This window comes from Pavona decussata, unplaced genomic scaffold (assembly GCF_977016875.1).
Source record: "Pavona decussata unplaced genomic scaffold, jaPavDecu1.1 SCAFFOLD_3, whole genome shotgun sequence".
NCBI classification, from domain to species: Eukaryota; Metazoa; Cnidaria; class Anthozoa; order Scleractinia; family Agariciidae; genus Pavona; species Pavona decussata.
Genome location: NW_028145427.1, coordinates 1,036,373 through 1,050,449, shown reverse-complemented (window position 1 = coordinate 1,050,449; position 14,077 = coordinate 1,036,373). Strand labels below are relative to the sequence as shown.

General features: G+C 38.8%; 1 protein-coding gene across 1 annotated transcript in view; it reads left to right on the top strand.

Moving 5' to 3' along the window:
* Positions 1-14,077, top strand: part of LOC146489773 (multidrug and toxin extrusion protein 2-like) — a 254,166-nt gene that overhangs the window by 115,867 nt on the left and 124,222 nt on the right. The gene's annotated exons all lie outside the window — the stretch shown is intronic.

Genomic DNA, 14,077 nt, shown 5'->3' with positions numbered 1-14,077 from the left:
CCCAAACGTAAGAAATACTTAACCCCAAAAGTAAGAAAACTATATACCAAACGTAAGAATTCCTAACCCCCAAGCGTAAGAATTCCTAACCCCCAAGCGTAAGAAAACTGACACCCCCCCCCCAAAAAAAAAACCAGTACCCAAACGTAAGAATCCTTAACCCCAAAACGTAAGAAAACTAATCCCCAAAGGTAAGACTTCGTAGTCCCCAAATGAAAAAAAAACTAACCCCCAAACGTAAGAAATACTAATTTTAAAACGTAAGAAAACTAGTACCCAAACGTAACTATTCCAAAACCCCAAACGTAAGAAAACTAACCCCTAAACGTAAGAAATAATAACCCCCAAACAAAAGAAAACTTACCCCCAAATATAAGAAAACTAACCCCCAAACGTAAGAAAACTAACCCCGAAACGAAAGAAATATTAACCCACAAACGTAAGAAAACTAACCCCCAAACGTAAGAAAACTATACCACAAACGTAAGAAATACTAACCCCCAAACGTAAGAAATCTAACCCCCAAACGTAAGAAATACTAACGTCCAAACGTAAGAAAACTAACCCCCAAACGTAAGAATTCCTAACCCCCGAGGGTAAGAAAACTAACCCCCAAACGTAAGAAAACTAACCCCCAAACGTAAGAATTCCTAATCACCAAACGTAAGAATTACTAACCCCCAAACATAAGAATTAGTAACTTCCAAACGTAAGAAAACTAACTCCCAAACGTAAGAAAACTAATCCCCGAACGTAAGAATTCCTAACCCCTAAACGTAAGAAAACTAACCCCTAAACGTAAGAAATACTAAAGAAAAAAGAAAATAAAAAAAGAAATACTAAAGGCAAGAATCTCTAACCCCCAAAGGAAAACAATACTAACCACCAAAGGTAAGAAAACTAACCCCCAAACGTAAGAAATACTAACCCCCAAACGTAAGAAATACTAAAGAAAAAAGAAAATAAAAAAAGAAATACTAAAGGCAAGAATCTCTAACCCCCAAACGAAAACAATACTAACCCCCAAAGGTAAGAAAACTAACCCCCAAACGTAAGAAATACTAACCCCCAAACGTAAGGAATACTAACCCCAAAACGTAAGAAATACTAACCCCAAAATGTAAAAATTACTAACCCCGAACGTAAGAAAACTAACCCCCAAACGCAAGAATCTCTAAAAACGAAAAGCAAGGATCTATAACACCTAAACGTAAGAAAACTAACCCCAAAACGTAAGAATTTCTAACCCCCAAACGTAAGAATTCCTAACCCCAAAACGTAAGAAATACTAACCCCCAAACGTTTGAATTACTAACCCCGAAACGTAAGAAATACTAATCTTCCAAAGGTAAGAATTACTAACCCAAAAACGTAAGAATTGCTAACCCCCAAACGTAAGAAAAATAACCCTCAAACGTAAGAAAACTACCCCCCAAACGTATGAATTCCTAACCCCCAAACGTAAGAAATACTAATCTTCCAAACGAAAGAATTACTAACCCCCAAACGTAAGAATTACTAACCCCCAAACGTAAGAAAACTAACTCCCAATCGTAAGAAAACTCACCCCTAAACGTAAGAATTCCTAACCCCCAAAAGTAACAAAGACTAACCCCCAAACGTAAGAAATACTAACCCCCAAAGGTGAGAAAAGTAACCCCCAAACGTAACAAAACTAAACCCCAAACGTAAGAATTCCTAATCCCCAAACATTCGAAAACTAGAACCCAAACGTAAGAAAACTAACCTCCAAACGTAAGAAAACTAGTACCCAAACGTAAGAATCCCTAACCCCCAAAAGTTAGAAAACTAACCCCCAAACGTAAATTTTACAAACCCCGAAACGTAAGAATTCCTAACCCCCAAACGTAACAATTACTAACCCCCAAAGGAAAGAATTACGAACCCCCAAACGTAAGAAAACTAACCCCCAAACGTAAGAATGTCTAACCCCCAAACGTAAGATATCCTAACCCCGAAACGTAAGAAATACTAAAGAAATAAGAAAATAAAATAAGAAATACTAAAGGCAAGAATCTCTAACCCCCAAACGTAAGAATGTCTACCCCCAAAGGTAAGAATTCCTAACCCCGAAACGTAAGAAAACTAACCCCCAAACGTATGAAAACTAACCCCCAAACGTAAGATATCCTAACCCCGAAACGTAAGAATTACTAATCCCCAAACATAAGAATTACTAACTTCCAAACGTAAGAAAACTAACGCCCAAACGTAAGAAAACTAATCCCCGAACGTAAGAATTCCTAACCCCTAAACGTAAGAAAACTAACCCCCAAACGTAAAAAATACTAACCCCCAAACGTAAGAATTTCAACCCCCAAACGTAAGAAATACTAAAGAAATAAGAAAATAAAATAAGAAATACTAAAGGCAAGAATCTCTAACCCCCAAACGTAAACAATACTAACCCCCAAACGTAAGAAAACTAACCCCCAAACGTAAGAAATACTAACCCACAAACGTAAGGAATACTAACCCCAAAACGTAAGAAATACTAACCCCAAAATGTAAGAATTACTAACCCCAAACGTAAGAAAACTAACCCCCAAACGCAAGAATCTCTAAAAACGAAAAGCAAGGATCTATAACACCTAAACCGAAGAAAACTAACCCCAAAACGTAAGAATTTCTAACCCCCAAACGTAAGAAATACTAACCTCCAAACGTAAGAAAACTAACCCCCAAACAAAAGAATTACGAACCCTCAAACGTAAGAAAACTAACCCCCAAACGTAAGAATTCCTAACCCCCAAACGTAAGAAAACTAACACCGAAACGTAAGAATTATTAACTTTTAAACTTAAAAAAACTAACCCCCAAACGTAAGAAAACTAGTACCCAAACGCAAGAATCCCTAACAACCAAACGTTAGAAAACTATCCCCGAAACGTAAGAATTACTAACCTACGAAGGTAAGAAAACAAACCCCCAAGCTTAAGAATCCCTAGCCCCCAAACGTAAAAAAAGTATCCCCCAAACGTAAAAAAGCTAACCCTTAAACGTAAGAAGTGTAACCCCAAAACGTAAGAATCCCTTACCCTCAAAGGTAAGAAAACTAACCCCCAAACGTAAGAAATCTAACCCCTAAAAGTAAGAATCCTTAACCCTCAAACGTAAGAAAAGTAACCCCCAAACGTGAATAATCTAACCCCAAAATTTAACAATCCCTTACCACCTAATTAAGAAAAATAACCCTTAAAGATAAGAAAACTAATCCCCAAATGTAAGAAATACTAACCCCCAAACGTAGGAAAACTAACCCCCAAACGTACGAAAACTAACCTTTAAACGTAAGGAATCTAATCCCGAAACGTAAGAATCCCTAACCCCCAAACGTAAAAAAACTAACCCCCAAACGTAAAAAATATAACCCCCAAACTTAAGAATCCCTAAACCGCAAAGGTAAAAAAACTATCCCCAAAACGTGAGAATTACTGACCCGAAACATATTAAAACTAACGCCAAAACGTAAGAATTACTAAACCGAAACGTAAGAAATTTAACCCCCAAACTTAACAATCCTAAACCCCAAAACGTAAATAAACTAACCTCCAAACGTAAGAATTACTAACCCCCAAACGTAAAAAAAGTAACTTTCAAAAGTAAGAATCCTTAACCGCCAAACGTAAGAAATCTAAGCCCTAAACGTAAGAATCCTGAACCCCCAAAAGTAAGAAAGCTAACCTCCAAACGTGAGAAATCTAACCCCCAAACTTAATAATCCCTAACCCCTTAACGTAAAAAAAGTAACACCCAAACGTAAGAATTACTAACCCACGGAGGTTAGAAAACAAACCCCAAAACATAAAAGTCCCTAGCTCCGAAACGTAAGAAAAGTAACCCCAAAACGTTAGAAAACTAACCCCAAATGTAAGAAAACTCACCCCCAAACGTAAGAAATCTAATCCCCAAACGTAACAATTACTAACCCCTAAACGTAAGAAAACTAGTCCCCAAACGTATGAATCCCGTACCCCCAAACGTTAGAAAACTAACCCCCAAACGTAAGAATTCCTAACCCACAAACAATTGAAAACAAACCCCCAAACGAATAAATCCTCAGCCCCCAAACGTCAGAATTACTAACCCCCCAACGAAAGAAATCTAACCCCTAAACGTAAAAAATTTAACGCTTAAAAGTTAGAATTCCTAACCCCCAAACGTAAGAAAAGTAATCCCCAAACGTAAGGAATCGAACCCCCAAACGTAACAATTCCTAACCCCCAAACGTAAGAAAAGTAACCCCCACACGTAAGTATTACCAAACCTTAAACGTAAGAAAACTAACCCCCGAACGTAAGAATCCGCAACCCTCAAACGCAAGAAAACTAACCTCCAACGTAAGATTTACTAACCTCCAAACGTGACAAAACTAGCCCCCAGACGTGAGAATCGTTAACCCCCAAACGTAAGAAAAGTAACCCCAAACGTCAAAAATCTAACCTCCAAATGTAAGATTCCTTAACCCAAAAACGTAAGAAAACAAACCCAAAACGTGAGAAATCTAACCCCGAAACTTAACTATGTCTAACCCCCAAACCTAAAAGTAATAACCCTTAAACGTAAGTAATACTAACCCCCTAAAAGTAAGAAAACTAAACCCCAATTGGAAGATTTACAAAAGCCCAAAACGTAAGAAAACTAACCCCCAAACGTAAGATCCCTATCATGCAAACGTGAGAAAACTAACCCACAAACGTAAGAATTACTAACCCCAAAAAGTAAGAAAACTAGTCCTCAAACGTAAGGATCCCTAACCCCCAAACGTAAGAAAACTAATCCCCTAACGTAAGAATTACTAACCCACGATGGTAAGAAAGCAAACCCCCAAGCGTAAGAATTCCTAGCCCCCAAACGTAAGAATCCTCAACCCCCAAACGTAAGAAAACTAACCTCCAAACGTAAGAAATATAACCCCCAAACGTAAGAATCCCTAATCCCCAAGCGAAAGAAAATTAACCACAAAACGTAACAATTACTAGCCCCTAAACGTAAGAAAACTAACCCCCGTACGTTTAGAATCTCTAACCCCAAACGTAAGAAAACTAACCCCCAAACGTAGAAAACCTTAAACCCCAAACGTAAGTAAACTAACCCCCAAACGTAAAAATTACTAACCGCCAAACGTAAGAAAACTAACCCACAAACGTAAGAATTATTAACCCCTAAACGTAAGAAAACTACTTCTCAAACGTAAGAATCCCTAACCTCCAAACGTAAGAAGACTAACCCCCAAACGTAAGAATTACTAACCCACGAAGGTAAGAAAACAAACCCCTAAAAGTAAGAATTCCTAGCCCCCAACCGTAGGAAAAGTAACCCCTAAACGTAAGAAAACTAACCCCCAAACGTAATAAATCTAACCCCCAAATGTAAGAATCCCTAATCCTCAAACGTTAGAAAACTAACCCCCAAATAAAGAAATCTAACCCTCAAACGTAAGAATCCCTAACCCCCAAACGTAAGAAAAGTAACCTTAAAACGTAACAATTACTAACCCTTAAACGTAAGAAAACAAACCTCCATACGTAAGAATCCCTAATCCTCCAAACGTAAGAAAACTAACCCCCAAACGTAAGAAAACTAGTACCCAAACGTGAGAATCCCTAACCTTTAAACGTAAGAATTCCTAACCCCCAAAGGTAAGAAAACTAATCCCCAAACTAAAGAAAACTAACCCCTCAACGTAAGAATGACTAACCCCAAAACATAAGAATACTAACCCCCAAACGTAAGAATCCCTAAACCCCAAACGTAATAAAACTAACCCCCAAACGTAAGAAAACTAACCCCCAAAGATAAGATTTACTAACACCCAAACGTAAGAAAACTGACCCCTAAACGTAAGAATCCCTAACCCCCACACGGAAAAAAACTAACCCCGAAACGTAAGAATTATTAACCTTTTAACTTAAAAAAACTAACTCCCAAACGTAAGAATTACTAACCCACAAGGATAAGAAAACAAACCCCTCTAGCCCCCAAACGTAAAAAAGCTAACCCTTAAACGTAAGAAGTCTAACCCCCAAACGTAAAAATCCCTAACCGACAAAGGTAAGAAAACTAACCCCCAAACGTAAGAAATTTAACCCTTAAACGTAAGAATCGCTAACCCCTGAACGTAAGAAAACTAACCCCAAAATGAAACTATTACTAACCCCTAAACGTAAGAAAACTAACCCCCATACGTTTAGAATCTCTAACCCCAAACGTCAGAAAACTAACCCCCAAACGTAAGAATCCTTAAATCCCAAACGCAAGAAAACTAACCCCCAAACGTAAGAGAACTAACCCCCAAACGTAAAAATCCTTAACCCTCAAACGTAAGAAAACTAACCCCAAAACGTAAGAAATTTAACCCTTAAACGTAAGAATCGCTAACCACCAAACGTAAGAATTACTAACGCACGAGGGTAAGAAAACAAACCCCCAAACGTAAGAATCCTTAACCCCCAAACGTAAGAAAAGTAACCCCAAAACGTAAAAATTACTAACCCCTAACCCTAAGAAAACTAACCCCCATACGTAAGAATTGTTAACCTTCAAACGTAAGAAAACTAACCCCCAAACGTAAGAATTACTAACGCACGAGGGTAAGAAAGCAAACCCCCAAGCGTAAGAATCCCTAGCCCCCAAACGTAAGAATTACTAACCCACGAGGGTAAGAAAACAAACCCCCAAAGGTAAGAATCCCTAGCGCCTAAACGTAAGAAAACTAACCATCAAACATAACAAATCTAACCCCCAAACGTAAGAATCCCTAACCCTAAAACGTTAGAAAACTAACCCCCAAATAAAGAAATCTAACCCTCAAACGTAAGAATCCCTAACCCCCAAACGTAAGAAAAGTATTTTCAAAACGTAACAATTACTAACCCCCAAACGTAAGAAAACTAACCCCCAAACTTAAGAATTACTAACCCACGAGGGTAAAAAAACAAACCCCCAAACATAAGAATTCTAACCACCAAACGTATAAATACTTAACCCTCAAACGTAAGAAAAGTAACCCCGAAACGTGAGAAATATAACCCCAAAACTTAACAATCCCTTACCCCCACACTTAAGAAAAACGTAAGATTTATTAACCCCCATCCGTAAGAAAACAAACCCCCAAACGTAAGTATCCCTAACCTCCTATCGTAAGAAAACTAACCCCCAAACGTAAGAAAACTAAACCCTAAACGTAAGATTTACTAACCCTCAAACGTAAGAAAACTAACCCTTAAACGTAAGATCCTTGACCTCCACACGTGAGAAAACTAACCCACAAACGTAAGAATTGTTAACTCCTAAACGTAAGAAAACTACTCCTCAAACGTAAGAATCCCTAACCCCCAAACGTAAGAAGACTAACTCCCGTAAGAAATACTAACCCACAAGGGTAAAGAAAACAAACCCCCAAAATAAGAATCTCTAGCCCCCAAACGTAAGAAAAGTAACTCCCAAACATAAGAAAACTAACCTCCAAACGTAAGAAATCTAACCCCCAAACGTAAGAATCCGTAACCCCCCCAAAAACAAGAAGAGTAACCCCAAAACGTAACAATTACTAACCCTTAAACGTAAGAAAACTAACCCCTATACGTAAGAATCCCTAACTTTCAAACGTAAGAAAACTAACCCCCAAAAGTAAGAACTATTAACCCTTAAATATAAAAAAAAAAAAATTTCATAACGTAAGAATTGCTAACCCCCAAACGTAAGGTTTACCAACCCCCAAACGTAATAAAACTAACATCCAAACGTAAGAATCCCTAACCCCCAAACGTAAGATATACTAACCCCCAAACGTAAGATTTACCAACCCCCAAACGTAAGAAAACTAACATCCAAACGTAAGAATCCCTAACCCCCAAACGTAAGAAAAGTAACCTCCAAACGTAAGATTTACTAACCCCCAAACGTAAGAAAACTAACTCCCAAACGTAAGAATCCCTAACCCCCAAACGTAAGAAAACTAACCCCCAAACGTAAGAAAACGAAACCCCAAACGGAAGATTTCCTAAAGCCCAAAGGGAAGAGAACTAACCCCCAAACGTCAGATTCGAAACCCGCAAACGTGAGAAAACTAACTCACAAAAGTACGAATTATTAACCCTAAAACGTAAGAAAACTGGTCCTCAAACGTAAGACTCCCTAACCCCCAAAGGTAAGAAAACTAACCCCCAAACGTAAGAATTATTAACCCTTAAACTTAAAAAAACTAACCCTTGAACGTAAGAATTCCAAACCCCGAAACGTAGGAAAACTAAACCCCAAACGGAAGATTTACTAAAGCCCAAAGGTTAAAAAACTAACAACCAAATATAAGGATTATAAACCCTTAAACTTAAAAAAAAACTAACCCCCGAACGTGAGAACCCCTAACTTTCAAACGTAAGAAAACTAGTACCCATACGTTAGAATCCTTAACCCCAAAACGTAAGAAAACTAACCCCCAAACGTAAGAATTATTATTAACCCTTAAACTTAAAAAAACTAACCCCCGAACATAAGAATTTCTAACCCCCAAACGTAAGAAAACTAACCCCCAAACGTAAGAAAACTAGTCCTCAAACGTAAGAATCCCTAACCCCCAAACGTAAGAAAACTAACCCCCGAACGTAAGAATTACTAACCCACGAAGGTAAGAAAGCAAACCCTCAAGCGTAAGATACCCTACCCCCAAACGTAAAAAAAGTTAACCCCTAAACGTAAGTAATCTAACCCCCAAACGTAAGAATCCCTAACCCCCAAACGTAAGAAAACTAACCCCCAAACTTAAGAAATCTAACCCCCAAACGTAAGAAAAGTAGCCCCAAAACGTAAAAATTACTAACCCCTAAACGTAAGAAAACTAACCCCCATACGTTTAGAATCCCTAACCCCAAACGTAAGAAAACTAACCCCCAAACGTAAGAATTGCTAACCCCCAAACGCTAGAAAACTAACCCCTAAACGTAAGAAATCTAACCCCCAAACGTAAGAATACTTAACCCTGAAACGTAAGAAAAGTAACCCCGAAACGTGAGAAATAAAACCCCAAAACTTAACAATCCCTTACCCCCAAACTTAAGAAAAATAACTTTTAAACGTAAGAAAATTAACCCCAAACGTAAGATTTATTAACCCCCATACGTAAGAAAACAAACCCCCAAACGTAAGTATCACTAACCTCCAAACGTAAGAAATACTAACCCCAAAAACGTAAGAATTCCTATTCCCCAAACGTAAGAAATACTAACCCCTAAACGTAAGAATCCCTAACCCCCAAACGTAAGAAAACTAACCCCCAAACGTATGAATTAATAACTCTTCAACTTAAAAAAACTAACCCGCGAACGTAAGAATTCCTATCCCCCAAACGTAAGAAAACTAACTCCTAAACGTAAGAAATCTAACCCCCAAACGTAAGAATACTTAACCCTCAAACGTAAGAAAAGTAACCCCGAAACGTGAGAGATATAACCCCAAAACTTAACAATCCGTTACCCCCAAACTTAAGAAAAATAACTTTTAAACGTAAGAAAACTAACCCCCAAACGTAAGAGTTATTAACCCCCATACGTAAGAAAACAAACCCCCAAACGTAAGTTTCCCTAACCTCCAATCGTAAGAAAACTAACCCCCAAACGTAAAAATTACTAACCGCTAAACGTAAGAAAACTAAACCCTAAACGTAAGATTTACTAACCCCCAAACGTAAGAAAACTAACCCTTAAAGTGCCCACATCGGAATTTTTCTTATTCCCTTATCTGAATCTAAACATCACCCTAAGAACTTCAGCGAAAAAATTTTTCAATTTGCATAAAACGCGAATTTTTGATGAGTTTTATAAGACATTCAAATTTGCCGCCATTTTGGCCCACCATTCGCATTAGTCTCCCCTCGGTTTAGCTAGAGCTGTGACGTAGATTCAGGAACACGTGACTTCAGCCTTTCTCTGGATCTCACTGAAAAGAAGTCGCGGTATTTCTGCACGTTTCTCGAAAATGCCGGAAAGATGTGTTGCAGCGAGATGTGGAAACATCAAAGACAAAGCGAATGGAATAAGCATGCACAGGATTCCTTTCTTTGGCACAACATGCCCGTAAAGACTGAGGAGGCGAAAGAAATGGATCGATTTTATGCTGGAGCGGAGGAAGATGTGGACGCGCGCCTGGAAATACCTCGTCCTTGTGCTCGATGCACTTCAATGACGAGGATTTCACAAGGCTGATGAATTCAGGTTTAAACTTAAAACGTGAACTGGGGTAGGATGACATCGCGTTTGTGTTTATCCTTTAGAACAGCTAAGCAAAAGGAAGACGAAGACCAAGAGCCAACTTCGAAGAGGAGCAGGGAAAAGCGAATGGTAAGCTTTCGATACTAAATATTCACACCCGCTTGTGACATTCTAAGCGTTGTAACCTTCTGAGGTTTATAGTTTGACCTCACTGTTAACTCAGTCGCAAGTTTTATAAAATATGGCGTAATTGTTTTGGTATATATTCTCATAGATCGTGAGATCCGCGAAGTTTCGTTGAGACCAAGCTCTCAAAAAATACTAGCACAAATGCCACCACTGATGAAAATAGATCGATGCGAGAACAGTCGCACTCGGCGAACACAGAAAACATTGTAAACCACGATGTAGATAAGGTAGATAAACTGCAGCAAGAATTCAACGAGCTCAAACAAATATTGTACACACATGTGTTGCAGAATTCTGCAAACAATAAAAATATTGAAAAGTATAACAGCGTTATCTCTGAAAACCTAACCACCACAACGGGGGTTCAAAATAAAAAAAGGGCACAAAACAAATAACAAGCGCAAAGAGCGCAGAAAAAAATTGACTAAAAACGGATTGAGACACAAAGAGAAAAACACGAGAAATTCATAAAGAATTTTTCAAACAAACAACTTAGCGACAGCCTGTTAGCGTTATTTCTAAAGGGCTCAAATTTGTCCCGACACCGGTGACAGACACCAATTACATTAGACGCCAACTCTTGTGAGACTTCGAACATTTCGCAAGACGTATGCGCCTAAAAGATACAATGGATTTGGTAAACTGTGGGACAGTGACAAAAAGGAAATTAACCTGTTCATTGGACAAGCTAACAACTTCCATCCTACAATTAAATTTACGGCCGAAATTTCAGAGAACAGTTCAACACGTGTCTCTCCTGTAGTTCCGCGAGAACAATGTCGCTAGTCAGCGCTTCCCAATTCCTTCGAGTTCCTTGCAGCAGTAGCACTCGCTGATATTTCCTAGCAGATCACGGCTACAGTTACCACAAGTACATCTACATAGAAATAATTCGTTCGAATGTATGTGAGTACTTGGCCATAGTTTTGAAAGATGATAATGAAGAGCGCGTATCCAAAATGCAAGGTGAGAACTTTACCATTCACTAACACGCACTCTATTCTCCAAGCGTTTCGTTAAATCTTCCTCGAGTCGTCGCTTCTGACGTTCTTCGTGTGATGTAAGAATTCAGATGAGAAGATAAAAAAAAACCGTTATGGGCACTTTAAACGTAAGATCCTTAACCCCCACACGTGAGAAAACTAACCCACAAACGTACGAAATGTTAACCCCAAAACGTAAGAAAACTACTCCTCAAACGTAAGAATCCCTAACCCCCAAACGTAAGAAGACTAACCCCGAAACGTAAGAAATACTAACCCACAAGGGTAAGAAAACAAACCCCCAAAATAAGAATCCCTAGCCCCAAAACGTAAGAAACGTAACCCCTAAACGGAAGAAAACTCACCCCCAAACGTAAGAAAACTAAAACCCAAACGTAAGAATTACTAACCCACGAAAGTAAGAAAACAAACCCCCAAACGTAAGAATCCCTACCCCCAAACGTAAGAAAAGTAGCCCCCAAACATAATAAATATAACCCCAAAACCTAAGAAATTTAACCCCGGAACGTAGGCATCCCTATCCCCCAAACGTAAGAAAAGTAACCCCAAAACGTAACAATTACTAACCCCTAAACCTAAGAAGAATAACCCCCATATGAAAAATTGTTAACCCCTAAACGTAAGAAACCTACTCCTCAAACGTAAGAATCCCTAACCCCCAAACGTAAGAAGACTAACCCCGAAACGTAAGAAATACTAACCCACAAGGGTAAGAAAACAAACCCCCAAAATATGAATCCCTAGCCCCCAAACGTAAGAAACGTCACCCCTAAACGGAAGAAAACTAACCCCCAAACGTAAGAAATCCAATCCCCAAACGTAAGAATCCCTAACCCCCAAACGTTAGAAAACTAACCCCCAAACGTAAGAAATCTAACCCCCAAACGTAAGAATCCCTAACCCCCAAACGTAAGAAAAGCAACCCCAAAACGTAACAATTACTAACCCCTAAACGTAAGAAAACTAACTTCTATACGTAAGATTCCTTAACCCCCAAAGGTAAGAATTATCAACCCACGAGGGTAAGAAAACAATCCCCCAAACGTAAGAATCCCTACCCCAAGCGTAAGAAAAGTAGCCCCCAAACATAATAAATATCACCCCCAAACCTAAGAAATCTAACCCCGAAACGTAGGAATCCCTAACCCCTAGACGTAAGAAAAGTAACCCCAAAACGTAACAATTACTAACCCCTAAACCTAAGAAAACTAACCCCCATATGAAGAATTGTTAACCTTCAAACGTAGGAACTATTAACCCTTAAACTTAAAAAAAACTAAACCTCAAACGTAACAAAAGTAGTACCCAAACGTAAGAATCCCTAACCCCCAAAAATAAGAAAACTAACCCCCAAACGTAAGAATTACTAACCTGCGAGGGTAAGAAAGCAAACCCCCAAGCGTAAGAATCCCTAGCCCCCAAACGTAAAAAAGCTAACCCTTAAACGTAAGAAGTGTAACCACCAAACGTAAGAATCCCTAACCCCCAAACTTAAGAAAAGTAACCCCAAAAAGTAACAATTACTTACCCCTAAACGTAAGAAAACTAACCCCCTTACGTTTAAAATCTCTAACCCCAAACGTAAAAAAACTTATCCCCAAACGTAAGAATCCTTAAACCCCAAACGTAAGAAAACTAACCCCCAAACGTAAGAGATCTAACCCCCAAACGTAAGATTTACTAACCCCTAAACGTAAGAATTCTTAACCCTCAAACGTAAGGAATACTAACCCCCAAACGTAAGAATTCCTTACCCCCAAACGTAAGAAATACTAACCCCCAAACGTAAGAAAACTAACCCCCAAACGTAAGAATTCTTAACCCTGAAACGTAAGGAATACTAACCCCCAAACGTAAGAATTCCTAACCCCCAAACGTAAGAATTCTTAACCCTCAAACGTAAGGAATGCTAACCCCCAAACGTAAGAATTCCTAACCCCCAAACGTTAGAATTCCTAACCCCCAAACGTAAGAAATACTAACCCCCAAAACGTAAGAATTTTTAATCCTCAAACGTAAGAAATACTAACCCCTAAACGTAAAAATTCCTAACCCCCAAACGTAAGAAATATTAACCCTTAAACTTAAAAAAAATAACCCCCGAACGTAAGAATTCCTATCCCCCAAACGTAAGAAAACTAACCCCTAAACGTAAGATTTACTAACCCCCAAACGTAAGAAAACTAGTCCTCAAACGTAAGAATCCCTAACCCCCAAACGTAAGAAAACTAACCCCGAAACGTTAGAATTACTACCCCACGAAAATAAGAAAGCAAACCCCCAAGTGTAAGATACCCTAGCCCCCAAAGGTAAAAAAGTAACAACCAAACGTAAAAAAGCTAACGCCTAAACGTAAGAAATCTAACCCCCAAAGGCAAGTATCCTTTACCCCCAAACGTAAGAAAACTAACCCCCAAACGTTAGAAATCTAACCCCCAAATGTAAGAATCCCTAACCCCCCAACGTAAGAAAAGTAACCCCAAAACGTTACATCTACTAACCCGTAAACGTAAGAAAACTAACCTTCATACGTAAGAATCCCTAACCCCCAAACGTAAGAATTACCAACCTACGATGGGAAGAAAACAAACCCCCAAACGTAAGAAAAGTAACCCCCAAACATAACAAAAACTAAGCCCCAAACCGGGGGCGGGG